This window comes from Tachysurus fulvidraco, chromosome 13 (genome assembly GCF_022655615.1).
Source record: "Tachysurus fulvidraco isolate hzauxx_2018 chromosome 13, HZAU_PFXX_2.0, whole genome shotgun sequence".
Lineage (NCBI taxonomy): Eukaryota > Metazoa > Chordata > Actinopteri > Siluriformes > Bagridae > Tachysurus > Tachysurus fulvidraco.
This window is the reverse complement of record NC_062530.1, coordinates 17,786,764-17,810,037: the sequence shown is the minus strand read 5'-3', so window position 1 is coordinate 17,810,037 and position 23,274 is coordinate 17,786,764. Positions and strand designations below refer to the sequence as shown.

Sequence of the window (23,274 nt, the reverse complement as noted above, 5' to 3'; positions counted from 1 at the left end):
TTCTCAGATATCCCCCTCCCCCCAGTCCCTGTGTTGACCTTGCCTGTGGAAACCATTAACGTACTTTTTAAAATGCCTTTCAAATTTTAATCATCCATGTCATCAATACTTAATGTAGACTTCACTCTCAGCACACTGCTCTGGAGAAGCAGAGCTCAGGAGGATTCATCATTTTAGCATTCAGGAAAAGCGAAAGACAAGTCGGATTGTCAGACTTCAGAACAGATGATTACTCTGGGACAGAAGAGTCTGTCAATTACGAAACTCTTTGCATTGCACTTCTATGTTTTTTTCCTGCTTGATGTTTTTTTTTCCCGGTTGATAAAGACGTTTAAAATGTTCTTTTTTGGGGGCAAATTCATTTGGAGACATAATATACCATAGCCTTTAACACCTGTATGTGGATGTGTCACAACAGTCTATGCCATTGGCCCAAAAACACACACACACACACACACACACACACACACACACACACACACACACACACACACACACACACACACACACACACACACACACACAAACACCAGCTGGGGAAACCAGTAAGAACAAATAAAAAGCATGGAGAAGCTTGACAGCTGGATCAACATGATCTACCCCTGGCAAGTCAATAGGACATGGTACACACAATAAACTATAGTTAGTAATGGTTGTATGTAGACTTGTGTGTTTTAATATAATTTCTTTGGGAAGATGTGTGTGAATTTCAGTGTGAAGTGTGAAGACAGAGCTTTGGAGATGCTGGGAGTGATAATTAGTTATATTTTAAGAACGCAAGCTGCCAATGAATATTTAACAGCACATACTACTTATCCACCAAAATACAGTGTGTTCTTTATTCAACAGTCTGTAAAAAAGGTGATATAAATCTTTACCAAAGTGCCAAACCTAATACAGTATGCAAAATGTACATCGACTTATAAAGCAAATGTTATAGCATATGCACAAATGAGGATTCAGTATATATACACACAAGCTTTCAATCAAATTAGCAATGTAGATGAATACGTGGGCAGCTCAGAAAACACATTTGCTCTGTTATGATTTCAAGAGCTTATCATATCACATATTCATAACCCTATTCAAATATTCCTTTCCTCATCAGTTGTGCCTGAGGAGATTGAAATTACATTGAAATGAGTAGCACACATTATACTGGGTTTATTGCATCTGTTAGATTTACCGTCTGCAAAGTATATGCATTATATCTCAAAGTAACACACAGAGATGAAAAGTAATAATCTACATTCATTATATTTTATACAAGTTGCAAAATCGAATCTTTTCTACGTATGCATGAATTAGCAATGAGTTAAATGTATCTAAATATTTTCTCAGTTATAGAAGATGATTTTTAGCACACAAAAACAAGCACATAAAGTTAAGGTGTTTGTCGAAAAATAAAGTAAAATGAAGAATCAATACCGGAGTTAAACATACATTTAAAAATTATTATTCAGTGTGACACAGCAAACAAAAGGGATATGGTGTTTACAAAAGACTGAAACCTCAGACTTTCTTTCATGACCTTGCAAAACAAAGTAGTCTCTGTCCGATAGACTGCAGTGTTAATTACGGCTCATTGAAGTTTGTTCGTTTGCACTTCATGGATTATTAAAGATGCACATAAACATTTACTATTCATGAGTGCAATTGAAAGTAAGTGAGTTTAAATGAAGCTTTGAATACGGCAGAGTGTGCTTCAGGCATGCGTTTTACAAATCCGCTCCCTTTTTTATTCCATTCATTTCAACTGCTTCATGGATTAAACATCCTCAGTAAAATTAAGAACCAAAGACTAATTTAGAGAAGACAATAAGTAGGATACAGTCAGACAGTCAGAGGAAAACCCAACTCTGTGACGGAATTAACTTTTTACTAGCTATTTCAATCTTATAGAAATTCTGTTTTAATATTTTACTAAAGCTTTTGAATGTGTTAAAAATTCAGATAATTGTTTCCTACATGCGGCTCTCATTGCAACTGCAGTGAATTTGCAGAGGGAAGCTTTCAGTAATGCAACACTATAAAAGTGGTAGTTAATAAAGGCCACATTGTGTCTTTTATAGAGAACATTACCTTTTCCCCTCTCCTCCTGCTTGACTTCCTGTGGCGATGGCTGCCTCCCATGAAGCCGTAATGTATGAGATTTGTCAGTGTCAATTTTACAGCTAATCTCTCTGGTCCACTTCAGCCCTCCCATCTCCTACCCATTAATTCTGTACAGCCTTCTACACTAGATAGATAGATAGAAAAAGTGAGTGAATAGGAGAGAGAGAGAGAGAGAGAGAGAGAGAGAGAGAGAGAGAGAGAGAGAGAGAGAGAGAGAGAGAGAGATGTCTGATTTTTAAGAAATGCAATGGTTGTAGTATACCGTAGTCAACCACACTTTAGGAAACTAAGATGTGTTAGCATCACATCTTAACACATCATCATTGCTAAATTACGTTACCAAAGCTGTAGGTCTGCTGAAGGAAAAAAATAATAAAGAACAAACATCAATGACTGAATGTAGTCTAATCACACACTATACATTCATTCAATCATCTCCTGTAGGCTACCCCAGGGGACTCAATACACAAGATGGGGGATACTCTGGGCAGCGTGCTAAATCATCACAGAGCACAATAACAAGCACACTCACACAATATGGGCAATTTTGAGATTCCAGTCAGTCTACAACACTTGTCTTTGCACCGAGGGAATACCCAGAGGAAACCCCCAAAGCATGGAGAGAACACATAAGGCAGAGGCAGAAATCGAATCCCAAAGCTTAGAGGTGCAACGCAAAAAATGTGTCAACAACTGTTAATATGAATTCACTCATTCACCAGTTTAACCTGATCTCTCTCACCTTGGATGGAATGTCAGTCACACACACGCATGCCTGCACACACACACACACACACACACACACACACACACACACACACACACACACACACACACACACACACACACAATTAATCAAACCCAGGGGAAATGTAGCATAAACAGTCCACCTTCTGGCATGTAAATGGGATGTGAGAGAACACAGAGGAAGCCCAACTGGAGAAGATGAAAATTGTCTAGACAATGATCCTGCACTACTGTGATGATTTTTGCTTTGTTTGTTTGTTTGTTTGTTTGTTTGTTTTGGCACAATAGATATAAAAAGTTAATTGCACCTCAGATCTTTTTCCACCATTAATGTGACGTAGCCAGTAAACAGAAAAGTACTTTAAAAACTAAAAAGTATTTTAGTAAAAAGTGAAACAACTGACAGTAACCTGGTTGCATAATGTGTACATCCTTTTATAATGCTCCACGAATGAACAAATCATGCGTAAATTAATGTTCCAAAGAAATTAACATACACCTGTTGTCAATGAAGTGTTTCTTATTAACTCTAATTGAATAATTAAATTAAAATTTGACTACTTCTTGGTTTTTTTCCAACTGCTGAAAACATGGTGCAAAAAAAGAGCTTAACAAGCATGTACAATATGGGATCTCATTGTTGAAACCTATACAAAAGGATTTCCAACTAATTAGCTGTACCTTAAAATAGGGAACCAAATTAACATTAATTAGAAAAAGGTGTCCCTCCAAACCTGAAAAAAAGACAAGAAGTAAACTTTTCAGCAAGGCTGCCAAAAGACCTGCAGCAATATTAATGGGGATGCAGGAATATCTGGCAAGTACTGAACAGTCCCTGCATGTGACAGAAATCTCCTGTGTTCTTCACTCTGGCCCTTTCTCATGAAGAAAATATAGCCTCCTTAATTTTTTCAAAATCCACATGGAAGGATCTGTTATTGACTGATGAGACCAAATAATAGGTTTAGTGTGGAAAAAAAAGACAGCATTTACTCAAAGAACACCATAACAACAGTGAAGCACGGTGGTGGCAGCATCAAGCCATGGAGCTGCTTCCCTTACTGGGACAGGAGCTCTAGTTCTGACAGGAATCATGAATACCGCCAAATACCAACCAAATTTGGCAAAAAATTATATCATTGGATAGCTGTAGATGAAGAAAAATATCACCTTCTGACATGATAATGAAACAAAGCACAAATTCAAGTAATTAAAAATGGCTTCATAAGAAAAAGCTCAATTTTTTTTAAATGCCTACAGTAGTCCGAGACCAGGTCTAAATTCTATCGAAAATTTGTGGAATGATTTAAAGAACAGGAGAATTTGATAGATCTGGAGCATTTCTGTAAGTAAGAGCAGAATAAAACTAATGGGCTAATTTGGTAGAATGCAAGCAAAATGTGCTTTAACAAAGTATTAGTTGTTTTCCAAAACAAGGATTTTCTTGGTTTTAACAATGTATCACAAAAGCAGAAGTTACACAAGGGTGTATAAACATTTTTAATATTCACAGTTCATGCATGCAGAAATGTATACATATATATATTTCCCCCAACCTCTGGTGTATGTTGGTGATATTTTGATCCTGTTTGTGTTGATAAAATTATACTAATGCGGAATGGTTTAGCGTTACAGGCCTCCTTCTACAATATCAATACTTACACATCTAGAAACTTATCTCCTTCTTTTTTTATGCCACAAATGGTCTCAAAACAAGGATCAATATCTAAGCAGTATAATATTCCACTGGAGAAGACTGTGTGCTGAGAATTAAATCAGCAAGTTGTAACAACAGACACCTAGTGAGGCTCTTTGTACTGAGCGAAATCGGATAAAATCCATGTGTACTGACCTGCAGGCAAGGCAGCAAATGCAAAACATTGGCAAGAAAGATTGTGATTCTTATTTATAGGTATAACATGCACCAGTGTACACACATGCATACAGTAAGGTAATGCTAATGCATGTGCAAGCACACACACAAAAACAAACACATACAAATAGATGTACACCTGCAATGCAGTGTCTCTTTCGTAATGTAGTACGCCTGCAGTGAAATATAAACTGTGGATTTACCTGAAATTTAAAATATGGGGTAACCTGAAACACATACCAAGCAAACATCGCAATAAAAAAAATATCCTGCACAATTAATCCTTCCATCAATTGAAGTTAGAATACAAGATTAGAAAAAGAGCAAAGGATCTTAAAATATGACTGAGAAAACCATACAGAACCAAACATATTGGGAATGATAGCATGATTCCTCAACAACAAACACCACTGCTTCCACCACTGCTTCCACCACTGCTGCCTCACAAAATTGAGCATTTAGATGTGTATTAAAGCCACCACTGCTGGATTATGTATCCCCAAATTTGTATTCGGTACCCACCACTGAACACTTAAAAGGGCAAAGCTTATTTGCACTTATTCACCAGTGAACTGTACCTAATCCACATATAAAGAGTGTGAGTCAGTGGGGATTGGTAATATTTACATGTTCAGCATTCAGTAGCCACACACGCATGTTTTTTTTTATACAGCGGTTAAATTAACATTTAACTCAGAAAGGTCACTGCTCCTCTCACACTCTGCACTGTTTCTGCTTTTTTTTTTTTTTTTTTAAATTGCCAAATATCAATCAGCATTCATGAGCTGTCTGAGGATTCCCCACATTGGAAAGAGACAACATCGCTATATTTTGCAGTGTGCATTACTTGTGTATAGTGCTCACTTGTGTATAATAGAAAAAGGGAACAGTAAGCTACGGTGTGTGAAAATGTTGATGGCTATTCAGTGATGTGTGACATTGTGCTTTAAACTTTAAATGAAATACAGTGCATATAGTTAGTGTCCTGCTGCAAAGAGGATGCCAGAGAAAGAGAAAGAGGGAGCAGGGACAGTGACATAAGCAAGGAGGCAACACTGTTTGAGAGGGCCACCTTTTTAACCAAGAGACCTTGCATGAATGCCATGCAAGGAGTGACTATGACAGCTTGGAACTGTTGTTGATCAAATGGGTTAAGTCATTCAAACTAATTAAAGCAGGTATCTGACTAGACCCTTAGACCACCAAATGTACTCAGCCAACAATGATCATGGGCTACTGTTAACCAAAGTTTAGAAATAGGTATGAGGCCATACAAATATGTCAGTCATGGATGGTCATGCAGGAAAGAGGAAAAGAGACAATGAAAGAGCTGTGTTTGTGGAAAATTGGGTCACTTTATAAACCTCTATCACAAATATCCAGGTAGCTCCTATACTCAATAGGCAGAGAGGGAAATCTAACAAGCAATGTCACAGATTCGCCAAATTCCCCAATGCATTTGAAGGTGGATGTTATTCTGTTCTGGGGCAAATGAAACCAATTCCCCACCCTGTTGCCTGCTACACTAGGGCTCTAGGGCAGGGGAGAATTGAGGACTCTGTGTCCCAAACCTGGAATGAATCATGCATTAGACGGAAATACTTATGGTTGAGTACAATACTAAAGTCCTGGGGCTTCGAATAGGCCATGTTTAAATATGCTGTTTCTATTTCTGTGTTGTAAAGGTTTCCATTCAACCTCTAAGTATTGGGTACCCATGGCTAAGCAAGCAGAACTCAGTTATTGATTGGACTAGTGAAAGGCTTATTAAAGGGGGCTTTACAACACAATTTGTTCAACATTAAAAGCCTCTGCTCATGCAACCACAACTAAGATCAGTAAGTCAGAAAAGATCAAGCTCAACAGAATTGGCCTGGTTTTTCCTTGTTACTAAAAAGAATATAGGACTAAGACTCTGTATTGATTATTGGGGAAAGCAAAAAATGACCATCTTCTCCATTTGATCTGTTGTGAGGTGCCTTTTGTTATTTTTCTTACTTTATTTATTAATTTGTTTGTTCGTTTGTTTTAACAAATTACATATTATTAATGCCATCCTGTGAGGAATTGTGAAGAAAAAAATTTGAAAGTGGCTTTTAAAATATTTAGTAGTCACAATTATTTTCTGATATCATTTGGTCCAGTGCTCTTCAAAGCCTTATGACAAAATACAAAACAGGTAACCGTTTATTATAGATCTGTATATTTGAATAATAGATAATTTTGTCTAACCAAACATTTTTCAAAACAAACTATTAAACTATTAACAAACTATTAAACTATTAACCTAACATTTCTTCAATTTAACAATGTAATGGAAACTGAGATGGTAAAAGTACCAGTGTTGTAATGTAACTCAGTACAAATACTTATCTGTACTTTACTTCTCTATTTAAATTTGTCAACTTTCACTTTTACACCACTACATTTCCTAGATAAAATGTATACTTTTACTCAGTTATATTTCCACTAAGCATCTTCATTACTCGTTACTACAAAATAAAAACAGAAGAAATGTGTGCGACTGCAATAAGGGAGGTTTGGAAAATCACTGCTCCTAGATTGCATTAAGCAGCTCCGCACGCTCTATTTCAGCGTAATGTTGAAAATGAAACCGCCATGGAAGCACCTGCTGGAGGACCTCCCGTTATCGTAGACCAGGGTGGCCAACCAGTCAGAGACCAAGAGCCACATTTTTTTACTGTTACCACAAAGAGCCACATCATACACATGGGCACACTTGATCATCACCTTTTTTTCCCTGCCATTTTGAGAGCGAACTTGACACAAATTGTTTACTCAAATGATCTTGCTCCTACTGGGAAACTTTGAGGTATTTTCATCCCACTCACATGCGCATTTGACGAAAATACCGTATGGAACTCAAGCGAAGCGAACATGCATAATAAAAAGACAAATACAAACTTCGATATGAATGTAAGAGCCGCATGGAACCGGGGGTTGGCCGCCCCTGTCGTAGACGACCACCCCAACGATAGTGGTGAACTCGGTGAACAGGGTGAAGAAGATAACGTTATACACCCGTGGCAGTATTTGCAAGAAATGTTTCTGTACATTGGAATGAAAGATTCTTCCTACCGGATGAAGTGCCTTAATTTGTACTTAATCAAATTAAGTACATTAAATATCAGAAAATTACTTTTGATACTTAAGTACAGTAAATATCAGATACTTTAAGACTTGGGTAATATTCTAAGAGGTAACTTTCACTTCTACCAAAGTCTTTTTCTAGTACAATACTTGTACTTTTACTCAGGTATTGCTTTCTAATACTTTATACAACACTGAAAAGTACAGGACTGGTCAAGTATGAATACTTATGTAGGTTTATCTTCAATTACAGCTTTGTTGCAGCTCTGCTTACTATATTAACTTATGTTGCTCATACTTGCATTACATTGACATTTGAGGCTCAATAATCTGTTGAGATAACTAAGATAATTAAGTGTGTTACCTCAGAGTCTATATTAGATCGTGCCCTAACAATTCTGCGAAAGTGAGAAAAATGCCACCCACTAAACAAAACCATAGGGCTAAATGCAGAGAACTGTTATAAACATGCTGTAAAAAGCCTAATGTACTGGATTTGGGGATTTGTTTACCTAATTCAAACAGTCACTGATCACTGATCATAGCAACCAGCAATACCTAAGAGAGCTATGAGATTAAATTTCAATCAGGCCTAGAGGGCACACATTTCCAACCATGTTAACGTCCCTGTTACACATCAGGCTAAGACAAAGAAAAACACTGAGACTGCAGGTGCTTTGTCTTATCAGTTTGATTGCTCAGGCTTTAAACCAGTCTCAGACAATGTGATTCACAAGAAGTAGATTGGTGGCGAGCTTAATTAATGCCAGAGGTCTCTACTTACAGCCCAGCAACTGCATGCAGATCCAGGAACTAATTTAAAAGGATGGCTGATTGACCAATGGATGTTGGGAAAGAGGTATTATTGTAGAGTTATAATACATCTGTGGCATGAAAGATACAGTAGGTAATATGACATTGAAAGATACAGCATATATTGTTCATGTCACAAAAAAGGCATCAGTAGGACTGCTATAGCTAATACCTAGTAATTTGAAACTTGGCCACATGCCAATGAACTTCAAAACTGATCTCCATCCATCTACTAGTTTCACAGTTATTCTTGAAATCAGCCAATTTTATGGCTCTACCTAAATTACCCTCAGCACAGCAAATGGCAGCAGTGATTTTAGGGGAATAGTGCATTATATTTGAAGGTGGCCATGGACATTTTCACAGATAGAGGGGTCAGTTCACTATGGAGTTGTGGAAGGCATTGTGGTTTCTTTTCAACACATCCTCTAGAGCAGTGGTCCCCAACCCCTGGGCCGCGGACCAGTACCGGTCCGTGGACCAAATGGTACTGGGCCGCCCAAGGAACATTAAATTATTTCCATTTTATTTACTGTGGTGTATTTCTCTCGGGTTTGTGTGACTTTCCATGGACGAGAGGTTAACCGAGAGCTGAGAGACGTCACCTAAAGCGGCACCAATACAGCGTATGCGCAAAATATCATGATATCGGGCTGGGTTTAGGTGACGTCTGGAGCTGAAAGGCTGCAAGCGGCAGTGGTGTTGTAGCTTTGGTGGAGAGAAGGTGTGTATCGCTCTTCTCTCTGTTCACCGGTACTTTGTAATGTTTAACAGTGCTTGGTGTATGTGTATATTGTGTTTGCTCAAATTTAACCCACAAATTAGCAAAAATGAGTACGAAACAGACGTCGTTAGAAAGGTAGAAATGGCGGAATACCCTGAGATTGTCACCACAGCACTTAAATCCCTATTGCCATTTCCCACATGCTATCTGTGTGAAGTGGGGTTTTCTGCAGTGACGGCAACCAAAACAAAACAACGGAATAAACTGGACATAAGCAACACACTTCGTCTGTCATTGTCTCCTATTACCCCAGATGGAACCGTCTCGTTGCAAAGAAACAAGCTCAGTGTTCTCATTGATTTAGCATTGTAGTGAGTTAAAAAGGCATGTTTAAATACAATTAAATGAAAATTATTTATTTTAATTTAATTGTATAGCACCTACCCCCCACCCCCAGCGGGCCGCGGTAAAATGATCAAACATTGACCGGTCCACGGCTAAAAAAAGGTTGGGGACCACTGCTCTAGACACCACCCACAATCTAATTGGTACAGAAAAAACATTATCCAAGAGCTAGAGAAATATTCAAGTTGTATATTGTCTGATAACGCCTGGAGCAAGATGTTAATTTCAGCAGAAGTAGCTTATAATCAGTTGATTAACGCCTCAGACGGAAATGTTACACTTTAAAGTGCGGTATGATTTTACTCTTCACTTCTTCTCCAGCCTTTCATCACCAAGTGGTAGTCTAAACTGTTCTGTAAATATCTCCGTGGACTAAGGTGAAGGATTGCTCTTTTTGTGTTGTTTTGAAATGTACAGTGTGTTCCCAGGTTTATTCATTTATTATTAAATTGTATAACAACTACTGTGAACTGTCCAGTAAATACTGTGCAACTAACATCTCAAAAGAGATGAAGAGGGTTGAATAATGGCTTGCATGGTGTCGCAGTTGATAATTTTCTTGTCTTACCGCTCTAGGGTCCATGGTTCAATTCTGATCTGTGGTGAGTTTCTCACATTCTCTCTGAGTTTGCCTGAATTTCCTCTGGGTATTCTTGTTTCTTTCCTTCTTCCAAACTACATGGCAGGTGAACTGGCTACTGTACATTGCCCCCAGACTTGACTGAATGTGTATGTGTGTGTGTGTGTGTGTGTGTGTGTGTGTGTGTGTGTGTGTGTGTGTGTGTGTGTGTGTGTGTGTGTGTGTGTGTGTGTGTGTGCGTGCAGTAAAGTATGCCTTGTACCTGTTCTCCCCGATACTCTGAATCCAACAGCACCATATACAAAATTAAATGACTTGAAGATGAACGATGAATGAATGAATGACCTTACAGCACATAATGTGAGGGATGATGACACATTGGCTTCAAAAGCATCATAACTACTTATTGATAACTGATAGCTGTTCCACATTTAGGGTAAGTGAGAATATTGATAAATAATCAATTATTTTATTTTTGTTAAGAATATCATATAGGAATATCCATTGGCTAACTATCTAACTATTAACTTACTGATTTGATAAGCAATCTCTTTTTATTATTGGAAAAAGGACAAAGACATGATTATTGAATCAAGGTGAATGTTTTGAATGAATATTTTATAATATGATATTCATGAGGTGCTGACAGAAAATTTGCATGCGTAGGTCAAACACCAGCTGAAATAGATCAGGTGCTATCATGTCTCAAAATCAGGCACAAAACAAATCTGGCTACATAGTTATTGGTTATATGTGCTGTATTTCATGAAATGAAAAAAATGTTCCATAATGTTGTTCCACATGTAATTGGCTGTAGCATTTTTTTAGCAAAGAATCAAAAAATTAAATGAATAAAAAATGATCATCAAATAACAAATGTGAATGCAATGACTAGGTCCTGCAGTAACAATAGAGGATAAACAGGAGACATGCATATGGTAGAGCGTTTACCTTGCATGTTAAAGAGTTAGGTGATAATTATTTTGCACACTTTCAACATATGTATGTTCATATTATCTATGCAAAAGGCTTTATCTATACAAATGGCATAATGACATCCTGACACCAGGTCTGGAACCATTTATTATTTATTTGCCCATTAAAAGATATCAGTGTAAAAAACTGCCTATGTTCTGATGTCACACTGACACAATTTGCCACTCTGAATGTCACACTGTACCAAAACATGTAAGCCACGTGTGATGTTCTTCAGACACCCTTTTTTCACATCAGCATATTACACTACATACTGTAACATGACAAGAACAGCAAATACTAACTTTAAGTCAACACAATTAAAGGCAGATGCTTAAAAGTGATGATCAGGATTAAGAATCACCATTGAATGAGAGTCTCTTTCTTTTGAGAGTATGGAGAATAGAGCAGGCATGACAGACTTCAGAGAATCTGACCAGGACCTTTCCGCTGCTGTCCAATTAAAAGCACGAGTTTGTGTACTATTTTTCTTCACTTCGTATACTTTGTTTGAATCCTCTTTAGTAACACAAATCTCCATTATACTGTACTTCCGAGTGCCGTTATCTTATTTGTGTATATATCTTTCATAATTCTTATCTTTTTGAAATTAATAATTTTATCTTTTCAAATTTTTAACAAGCAAGAATTAATGATTTGGTCCTCATTCTCCAGCTTCCCTAATAACTTCAGCAAACAATTGGCTCAAGCATCGCACATTTGATTTATACATCCAGTTGCACACAATGCACATCTTCCTCATTCGAATTTGAATTTGTATACGCACTCAATAGTGCAGACCCTCTGACATAGATTTGATGTGATCGTATCTGATGATGTAGAAAGGTTAATGAGGCGGCTCTGTTTTACCCAAATAACGAGGACTAATTTGCAAGTGCGATCGAATAAACTGGATGAATGACATACCATACAAATTGGAGGTAGAAAGTAACAGGGATTTAAGGATTTTGCCCGATATAAATTTTTTCAGATGAGTAAAACTTAAATATAAAGACAATTAAGTGTTTAAGAGTTAAGATGATTTAAAATTAAAAGTATATATATGGTCACTATAACACCCAGCCACATTCCATAGCCTTGCATAGTCTAACCTTCAGGCTGATGCCATGTTTACAATGAACTTCACATAATTTGGAAAATCCTGCGTTTAGCTAATAAGCACTTATTGTCACAGAAAGTAGAGGTCGCAGGAGCTAAATACTGTAGGTCACAGCAGCTTTGTTTCTGGATGGACTTTAAAAAAAATTGAAACACATGTCTCCCAAAAACCCAGTAGAATCTGACCAATCAGATGATAACTTCTAAACTCATAAAGTGTTAAAAATATTCTGTGCCATATGTACTATACTTTCAGCCAACAGTTTGTGGGCATGTTAACTGAGGCTGAGACTACATCACATGTTGACATGTTCACGTTCATCTGATTTCTAATACAGGATATCTAGTTTTATCCACACACGCTATAAGTGAAGACTTTAAGCTTTCATTTTCATGTTGCTAAGTATCTGCTCAGCTTTATTCTACAAGATGCACCAAGCCTTCTTGCATGTGTTCAAGCTCTTGGTTTTTGTGATTTTGTCCTGTTTGTCAATGTTCGTCTGATCTTCTGCATGTATTCTGCCTGTTTTTGCTCTTTGCCATTTTTAATAAAGACATTACCCAAACCTATGGCAAAAAGTAAACTTACTACAACTTTGAAAAACATTCTGTTTGTGTTGTGACACTAAGGCATAATTTATATAAACTTAGCTGTTAATTAAACTTGCTATAAAATGATATAATTTAATATAATAGCAGAACTGGGCTTCTGCATACCTGCCCTTGGTTAATACAAATTTGCATATGCAATCACCACTCCCAAAGTGACTTTCAGACTCAGTAATTTGTATTGTGGGTGCCAAATTAGATTTGTATAACCACCACTCTGTATATTTTGTACCATAAGGTAGAAATAAGCCAAATTGGATCTTCAAAGTAAGTAAGACTCACTATTTTACTCGTATCAGACATAATGTGTTCATATCATCTCACATATTTTTGTTGTAGTTATGAGGCTTGTCTCTGTTTTCACACATTTAGTAAGAGTAGAATTATACAGAAAGCTGGAAGGCATATATCAGAGGTATTATGTCATTGCAATGTGAATATGATTGTCATAAGCCACTTTCTTAAAAAGGTCTTCTTGAAATCTGTCAGTGCTGTAAGATTTTAAAATGCACCGTACTCTAAAAATTACATTTCCCATCTCTTGAGACTGGGAATAGATTAGCACACAGGTCAAATTTTTTTTTTAATTTTCCAACTCAGTTGGTCCAAAAAGATGATAAATAATTAATGAGTTCATGATTGGTGAGATTGTATGAGTTCATAGTTTAATTTTTATTTCATTTTTTGATAGCTTTATTTTACGACCTCTGTAAATCAGCATAGTGATTACTGGTCAGTAGCCTAGATTTCATACTGGATGTGTCACCAGCACAGCAGCACACTTAATTTTCAGGAATATAAAAATATACTGTTATATCAGTGGAACAGGGTAGATGAAGACTGATGAAGTGGTCCCGCTGTAATTACAGCAGAGTTTACATTTACATTTACATTTATAACATTTGGCAGACGCCCCTTCTCCAGAACGACGTGCAAATGTGCTTTTACATCTCTAATAATGAATACATTAACACTGGTTCACTAGGGTACAGACTTAGAATGCCAGTAACCTAAAACTGTTCAGGTTGTTTTTATTAAATATACACATAACAAACAAAGGGAAAGTGCTAGTTCAAGTGTTTCAGAGTTCAACAGGAAAGTGGCATAAAATAGTGGGAAAGTGAGCAAACAGCATATTTTCTGGTTATGCCTGAGAATGACTACTCTATAAACTCTTTAATGCAACTATATAGATATTCATTCATTGACCTTAAATGTGCTTAAGTGTCCAACAGTAAAATGTTTGAATGGAAAAAGTGCACAAAAAACGAAAATATCCTAAAAAAAAAAAAACCCAGAAAGAACAACAGTGGGATTGTAGCTGTAAACAATCTTGAGTGTTTCACAATAGAAAAGCATTTGTCCTATTGTTGTGAGATCATGAGTTCACATGCTCTGAGTTATTCTGGTCTGTGATGCAGCACTATGAAAAGATGCAGTTAGCTTCACATGTCTTGGAGGAAGCATCCTAACCTTCACCCTCTGAAGTTAGAAGTTGGCGTATGATAGAGAAGAACTGGATGGTGGTTGGGAATTGGTAGGTGATCAAACTGTGGAAGAAAACGTGAAAAAAAAAAGGGTTGAACATGCTTGCCTAGACATGCGTGCCTAGACTCTGTTCAAATTATTCCATCTTTGTCTGAGTCTCACACAGATACAAGAGAGCAATTAGATGTCAAGTGAAGGTTAAAAGGTGTTCTAGTCCTTATAAAACAGTCACGTGAACACCGGTTCAAAATATCAGTTATGTAACCCAACTAACAATTACATACAAATCACTGAATTAATGTGTACATCACAAATCAGAATAAACAACAGGTGTTGCTAATGAATGTGAATCGGACCATTACATATCATTATGCCCAGGATGTCCCATAATAATACAAACAATAAAAGTCAAACCAAACTAATTTGTTACATAGCAACAAACAGTTTAGTATATTTATCTACTATTTTTGTCATTACATTTTCTTCCACCTACTTTATGTATAACAGATATATGAACTACTCAGAAATAGTGAGTTTATGGGCGAAATTTAATCATTTAATATGAGCATTTCACTATGCTGAGCACCCACTCAAGTTTTAAAGTGAACTGAAAGAGACGATTTGACAGAATCTGGTGGCACATCTCCTTATGTGTTTATTCTACCTCCAGTTATGTCTCTGTGTGAGTTTACCTCCTGTGGCGAAAGCACAAAAAAAAGAATACGCCTGCTATACTTACACATGCCAACAGCCTGATCCTTATTTTTTGTGCTTGCATTATGACTATGCAAACAGGACCTATAGCCATTAAAGATGAAGGGAATATTTTTGCAACACAGAAAAGCCTGGCAAAGCTCCAAACATACTATTTTTAAATACAAAACTTTCCTATTGCTCAGAGGGAGGCAATGGTATGAGAGGAACTTGATTATTTATTATTTATTGGATTTACTTTGAAGCAAACAGCTGATATTCTCCATGCTCCTTCCTCCACTTTCTTCTCCTCCCCTGTCTCTGTCTGTCTCACTCTCCCACTGTTTCTCTCTACCCCTCTTAGTCTTATTTAATACTGGTTTCCATTTTTCTTTCTCTTCCACTTGCAGCTTGTTTTAAAGATGCCACCCCTCAGGCATACTACGTCCAACATCCTGACACTGGGTCTAACTAATTATCATGAAGGGTCACACAAAATTCAGAAGATCAGTCAACAAGCTACGAAATAGAAAATAATTATGTGTCAAATTGGGTGGAGGTGGTGAGAAGTCAATTATACAAACTCAATGAATGACATCAGCCCACATAACGCTTATTTCTGCACCATTTAGGCCTACAGCCAAATTGACATGTCAGCTCCTCCAAATATAAACTAACACATGGAAAGAGATCATGGCTGAGCTTGAGATATAAATACACTGCGATATATAACAGTGCCAATAATGCACTAAAAAATACAAAAAATGAACCAGTGCAGCCTACATCACGAGGGAGTAGATTTCATTGCCAATTATTTCCATCGCTCTATCTATGAATGACAGCACCATGGGAAAGCTAGCAAGTCTTTGTCCTTGTTAGGTTGTCAGGAGATATTCAAGAAAGATTCAATACAGGTAAAGTTTGCTCTGTAATGCTCACCTATTCATATCAACATCAAGTATTCAAGCTTCATGCATTTTATTTCTCAAACATCTGAAACAGAATAGCATCCTCAACAGCTGGTGCCGGATCAGAGCCGCTTTAATAAATCAGCATTTCCGATACCTCCTCTGACAAACACACAATTTTGCCTTTGTTCTTACTCACACTCCTATTGATGTATTTTTCATGGAGAACTTTTGAAGCACCTCCTTTTGATTTGAAGAAAGCAGCTAAGAGTTGACAGGCTGTCTATTAGCTATTAGATAGTGCACTTTCTGTGGTGTTTTCACCTCAATTGGAGCACATCCCCACATCAGATTGCTTTTATAACATTAATAAACCTGCCCTTCTGATGCTGTAATGTTTTTTGTTTGCAAATTCAGCAATCAATTTTTTATGATCTTTACCTTAAGTTAATATTCCTTTAATGACATCATTCAAGAAACCTCCAGAAATCCTGAGAATGTGCTGCCTCCTTGCTGTCTAATTCACTAAGAGGGTTAAATGTGAAAGTGAAGATTTTGTATATGGAATATGAATATGCCATTAGCTGAAGAGTGAAATGAACGATATTTATGGACACCAAAATAGGCAAGTTGTGATTGTAGTTAGAATATAAGAGACTGTGTTAAGCTAAAAAAAAAAACATTATATAATTAACATTGCACTGCTATAAATAGTGTCTATCTGTATTTTATTTTAAACCCAAAGTGGCCTAAAAGAAAAGTTTTTTAAGGAAACTATAACTTAGCTCCAAGAAACATTGTAAAATACTGGGGGAAAACAGTGGTAGAAATGACAGCACTGTCAGCATGGTCTGTGAATTCTGAGCTCTGAATTCTGTCAGTCCCACAAGCTCAGCTCAAATTCATAACCAGTCTCAACTATATATTTGTGCTAATGATTTTATTTTATTCTATTCATGTAGTTAGAGATTTTGCCAGCAAATTTATTTGGATGTTTCCCAAAATATAAACTAACTTGAGGCCACTGTCCAGGCAAAGTACTAAACTAAGGTTCTAAACCAAGGTACTAAGGTAATAATCCAATGTGGCCATGAACAGGCAGGGATGAAGGTACCTTGGTTTGGTACCTCTGTACCAAACCAAGGTACTAAGGTATCAAACCACTGGGGACCTGACCAGGCAGGTACTAAGGTACTAAATCAAGGTACAAAGGTACTAAACCACTGTGGACCTGACTGGGCAGGTATTAAGGATAAATGATGGTTGTAAATGTACAGTATGTTCATCATTATGGTCTTTGTGCCAAGAGCTTCATGTGTGACTTATATTCCTATATAGTGCCTTCATGAAAATAAAAATCTCCCACTTGTGACATTTTTTCTCCATTCCTGAAGCAGACTTCTGTTATCAACATTTGTGGCAAGCTTTCTAAAAAGAAAGGTGCTACTACTATACTGTTAAACACAATGTAGCCCTTAATATGACAATGTTAACACAGTGTAGCCTTAAAAAAGGGTTTATTTTATCACATGCAAGGGTTAAATGTATGTAATGATTTTATGTAAAAACAAGCTTAATGTTAAACATATGTTAAAAAGCAAAAGCGTCTTTTTTATTTCAGAATGTGTACTAAGATAGATTATGTACTAGCAATGCTTCCAGCTGGATTTAGGAAAATCCGTTTTTCCGGATAGCATTATGATGCGCTTTTGTCACATAGTGTGACAAAGTGGATAGAGCTGAGATTTCTCATTTTCAGGATGGTCAGCGGTTGGAAAGAGCCACAAAGCCTGCAGGGGAACATATCTTGCAAAGCTAGGTTGAATCGTAGAAGTTTTAATCCAAAGATGTATAAATGTTTTTAGGCATTTATAAAAGTACACTACTTTGAAGAGCTTTACATGGCATATGTACTGTATATACAATGAAAGAGAAAGCAGAATAAAAACTAATCAAGGTAATATACTGTAAATATATCTGTAGAGTCATTAGAGGATTAGAGGACCAGATATATAATACTCCCATTCAAAGGCCAAAATATGAAATAAAATAAAATAAAATAAACAAACACAGTGTCCGAAAAGGCAGGCAGAATTGGATGTAAGTGCAGAAAGAGTTTCTTGTATCAAAAAGTGCAAATAAATAAAGCTCAATAAAGATTGAGAGGTCAAATCTGTGATTAAAATACAGGTACAGTTAAGGAGATGTATAGTACGAACAGATACAATAAGAACAAATTAGATATGTAAAACCAGAGAGAGAGAGAGAGAGAGAGAGAGAGAGAGAGAGAGAGAGAGAGAGAGAGAGAGAGAGAGAGAGAGAGAGAGAGAGAGAGAGAGAGAGAACCACAACACAATATCAAAGGCCTGGTAAGAACAGGTAAGAATGCACTGAGTGTTAATTTGCCACTTAGAGTGAGTGTGTGTGTGTTTGTGTGTGTGTGTGTGTGTGTGTGTGTGTGTGTGTGTGTGTGTGTGTGTGTGTGTGTGTGTGTGTGTGTGTGTGTGTGTGTGTGTGTGTGTGTGTGTGTGTGTGTGTGTGTGTGTGTGTGTGTGTGTGTGGTTGTGAACAGGTGTGCATGATTAAAGGCCTGGTGACTGTGAACATGACAGAGATCTTGTGCTTTAGGAAGTGCAGTCTGAGGGTGGCCAGGTTTGCAGGCCACAGTAGGTTCTAGGAAATTCACTGCAGATAGAGTTAACCTGACATAAAGAAGGGCATGTAGATGTATATACATGGTATAAGACTGTGAGCATGACTTTCACAATGAAAGGGCATTATAGTGTTTTAGGATTCATCTTTTCTGAGGAATGGCTAATCCAAACATTTCTACACAGTGGATACATTAGAGCATATATAATGGATGTCAAAATTAGGTGTCACTTCTATTCGTTTATTGAGTCAAAATAGCAACAAAAACAACAGTATCAGTCTATAAAAAATATTAAAAAGGATAAATGCATCAGGTATAGTGAATAACAATTACAGACATCCTCCAGCCTCACGAGCTCAAGAGCTGTGCTGGTGTATCTAATCTCGCTACTAATGCTATACCACTTCATCATGCTATACCACTTCTTCCACAGCTCAGCTTAGTGCAATGAAACGCAATGAGAAGAGGGAACCTAGATCAAGTACTCACTTGAAGCTGAGTTTGTAATATAAACAAATAAAAACCCAACGTCTCCAAGCTTGATCATCTATATTTATGTAATTGTTTAGTATTACTGTTTGTCAAAAAAATGATTTTCTAAGTCTGACAGATGGCCCAGATCACTCCCACCTTCCTCTCCCTCATGACTGCACCGTGACTCTTCCTTCCATCATCTCTGCTTGCATTCATCAAACCTCAGGCTGCCAAAAAAAAAAAAAAACTGTGGCTCTTTAAACTGCTTCCTCATGCAGAGAAAATTCAATTCACCTACATCGAGAGCTCTGTGGAAAAGGTAATTTCGCCATTTACAGAAAGGAAGACATACACAATTAGGGCTTTTGCAAGCATCACACCAGCAGCGTTACAGCACAACTCCCACGCAAGCAGACACCACCTTGCCCTTGTTAAATAGCTTGCTCGAAAAGAGTGACGGGGAATAAAGCTGCTTAAGAAAGCAACTTCATAATTCAGAATGTCATAACTAGAGAGTGTGCTATGTATAGGTTAATAACAGAACAACAACTATTCTGGCTGTGCTTTCTTAGCATACTGTATATATGATAGAAAACATTGGTCAGGTTCAGTGCCAGTGTGAAGAACATGTTGATACAATAGCAGATATGTTGGTTTGCTTTGGCCAGCTTGCTTCATTTTATTTACTCGCACCTTATTTATGACAGTGTGTTGTGACACTGTGTTTCTATGTGTGTCTGTTGAATAATGCTGTTTAGTTGAGACAGACTCCACTCACTAGCTCAAGAAAAGACACTCCTGGGAAGATGAGTCTAGAAAAGCCGTTTGAAAGACATCAAGGCTGAAAGCATGTGATGTTCCAACATACTGTAATAGAATTAAATCTGTTTCTAATTGAAAAAACAATGATTGGATTTTAAAATAAACACTACTACAAATGCACAGATGTTCTCTGAACATTTTTTATATTCTGTGTTCTTGAATGGATTTCATTCTCACATTTTCATTCCTATAACAGCAAAGCATTCAGGAAAAAAACCCACTGGAGTATATTTCACATTCTCTACTCTGACATCCAAATTCCAGCTGTCTGGGACAGGGCAAGGGCAAAGGGAAAAGATACAGCATGTCCCTGTCTTCTTATAATGAAAGCTGCCCTCAGTAGATCTGATGGGCTTCTCCTTACCTCTGGACAACACAGAGCTGAGTGAAGCTGTGTAATAAACCTAGACTATGCATGTGAACTCACATCTTTTTTGTGCATGACCCATGTTCTTTCACAAAAGCATTATTACATTATAAATACCTTTTTATTAGTCACATCCTTTTTACCAACAAATGCTCAGTATTAATTCATTATAAATTAAGGCCAGATTCAAATTGAGCTGGCTAAGTGTACTTCGGATGCTTGCCATAGTAATGTCCTGGATGACCGAATATGAATAAAACATTAAACTGTTTCTTAATTTTTTTGAGTTTATAGGAACTTGTACACAATTTATTCTATAGTACAGCTAACAATCTGCATGTTGTCAAAAATCCATTACGCAGACTGAATATTTCTAACATTTATTTGAACTAAAATTCTGTTCTGAGATCATTAAAAGCGAACACCATTTCTTGTAGCACACCGAGAAATGCTGTGTTCATTAGCTGCCTTTAGTCCATCTGGTCCTAACCAGCTAATTAGTGAAAGTGCATCTGAGGGTTTTTTTTTGTTTTTTTTTAACAGCTAGTTTTTACTTGTGGTAACAACGACTGTCTTTATGCTTCAGGCTCTTCTGTGTTGTGATACTTTATCTTTGTAATTGCTATAAGCTGCAATGGAAATACACAAAAATGAAAAAAGCAATAATTATCTACTAGTGCCATATAATGTCATTAAAAGAAGTATTTTACTGATGTAAAGGAGTTGTATTGACAACACACCTAAATCACTCCTGAAGCAACATATATTCTGTTCCCACTGGTAGAAACAAAAAAAGCCTTCAAAACATCTGAAAGAATATTTTGAATTTAATATATTACATGCAAATTTTAGTGCAGAAGTTATACCCGAGTATCTATTAATGCCCCATAGAGACTGTATGACAAATATCAGTGTATTCCTTTAACGTGAGCATTGAGATTTATTTATGAGAGAAAAATGTATGCTCTGAAGGTATGATAGTCAACTTGCAATAGGTTACCACAAGGAGAAGCAATGCTAGTCCAGAGGGAAACACACTCTGAGGTGGAATAACATAAACTCTTATAAGAAAAAAAAAGAAAAAAAAAAACTTTTATCAGTCTGCATGTAAACTGCATAGTGTAATCTGTACCATGACAAATCCAGGGGATAATTCCTCAAATAAATTTCCATAGAATGATGTCTGGTTGTCTAACACAGGACACAATGAGTTTTATGGGCTCAATAAAAACTCAAAACACCAATTTTGCCCAATTCTGATTCATGAGCATTTACAGCTAGACAATGTTTATTTAAAAGCATAAAACAAATGCATGTTAATATATACTGATAATTAATGCAACTAGTAAATAGTATATACAAAAGAATGCATTTTCTCCCAAGCTTCTGTCATGTGAGTTGAAGTAAAAGAAGTAAAAGCTTCTCTACAGAGTTCTGTATGACTCATCCTTATAGTCATGTTTCAGATTCAAAAGAAAAACAGTGCATCATCCTAGACTCCTCATACAATTCTTGATTTTGCGCGCAAATCCTGGTGTGTTACATTAAGGTCTAATTGTCCTAACGCATGCGTCTCGATTGTTTATGTTGACAAGTCGACAAATCCTAACAGCATCCTAAGTCATAGATCTAAGTCGTCCGACCTACCAGAGAATCATCTATTCTCTCTGAAACACATGCAAACAGAAAATCGGATATAGACCAATCAATTGTTTAAAAAAGAACCCGATTCAGAGCAGATTTACGCGCTGCAGCGGTGCACTGGATACATCTGTGGACTGCCTTTACAACCGAATATCGCGTGTCCGACTCAGTCCAGAACAAACGTACACGGAATTCACGTTGTCCCCTGATTAGAACGTGACACATTTGACTATAAAGAAAGTGTCGCTCTTACCGTATAACCTGCTCGGTGAGATCTCGGGAGAAATCTGGACTGGCATGTCTTAACTTCCCCACTCGTGCATTTTTTTGGTCTGTGCGCTCTCAGACCCAGACAGCAGTAGATACAAGATGCTTCAGCAGCGAACGAGCAAACGTCAATAAATCACAGGGAGAAATTTTGTCCGGGTTTCCCTTCCACTGCTGCGCGCGACGTCATAAAAAATCAGCAGCTCGAATGTTTGAATGCAGAATTAAGAAAGGCATGGTGGAATAGGAGTGTGTTGTGTTGGTAGAATTGTTCCTCTTAGCCTGCTGCTGAATGAGACAATACAGAAAATGCTACAGCAGCCACTATCACTCAGCTGCTCTGCTTTTAAAGAACACTGCTCTCACCTTAAAGCAAAACGAAACAGTATGTTGTGCAGCTGTTGTCTGGAATTTGAAAAGCAATATTGATTATTGTGGGGTTGTTTCTTTTCTTTTCTTTACTATTTGCGAACAGTAACTCGGTGTTGCATCCACGTACAGTATAGTCACAGATCTGATCATTATTATACTGTATGTTGTTAAAAGACCACCAAGCCTATGGATTCAGCCTGATACATCTTCTAGTCTTTGAACTTCTGTGCTTGTGTCCGAATGTCTGCTGTTGTGCATGGTCATGCACTGAAAATTACAAAAAGATTTCTTAAGTTTATGATTTAAGTGTCTACAGGATACTGTTGACTATAACCACAAAGACTGTGAGGCTCATACTGATTATATTTTCAACACACTTGGCTTAGTGGGACAGTACCTGTATGTGGTTGGGGGTTTGATTCCCACCTCTGTAAGGTACAGTAGATTGATTAGCATTGGTGTAATTGTGCCCTGGCTCCAGGTCCCCTTTTTTCCTATGTAGGATAAACGGTACA

General features: G+C 37.1%; 1 protein-coding gene across 3 annotated transcripts in view; it reads right to left on the bottom strand.

Moving 5' to 3' along the window:
• Positions 1–22,806, bottom strand: part of mgat4c (mgat4 family member C) — a 121,791-nt gene extending 98,985 nt beyond the window's left edge. For all 3 annotated transcript variants that reach the window (XM_047822021.1, XM_027161257.2, XM_027161258.2), the window contains exon 1: positions 22,374–22,806. The gene's annotated coding sequence lies outside the window, so the exon portion shown is untranslated. The remainder of the gene's footprint in view (positions 1–22,373) is intronic.
• Between the last annotated feature and the right edge of the window lie 468 nt (positions 22,807–23,274).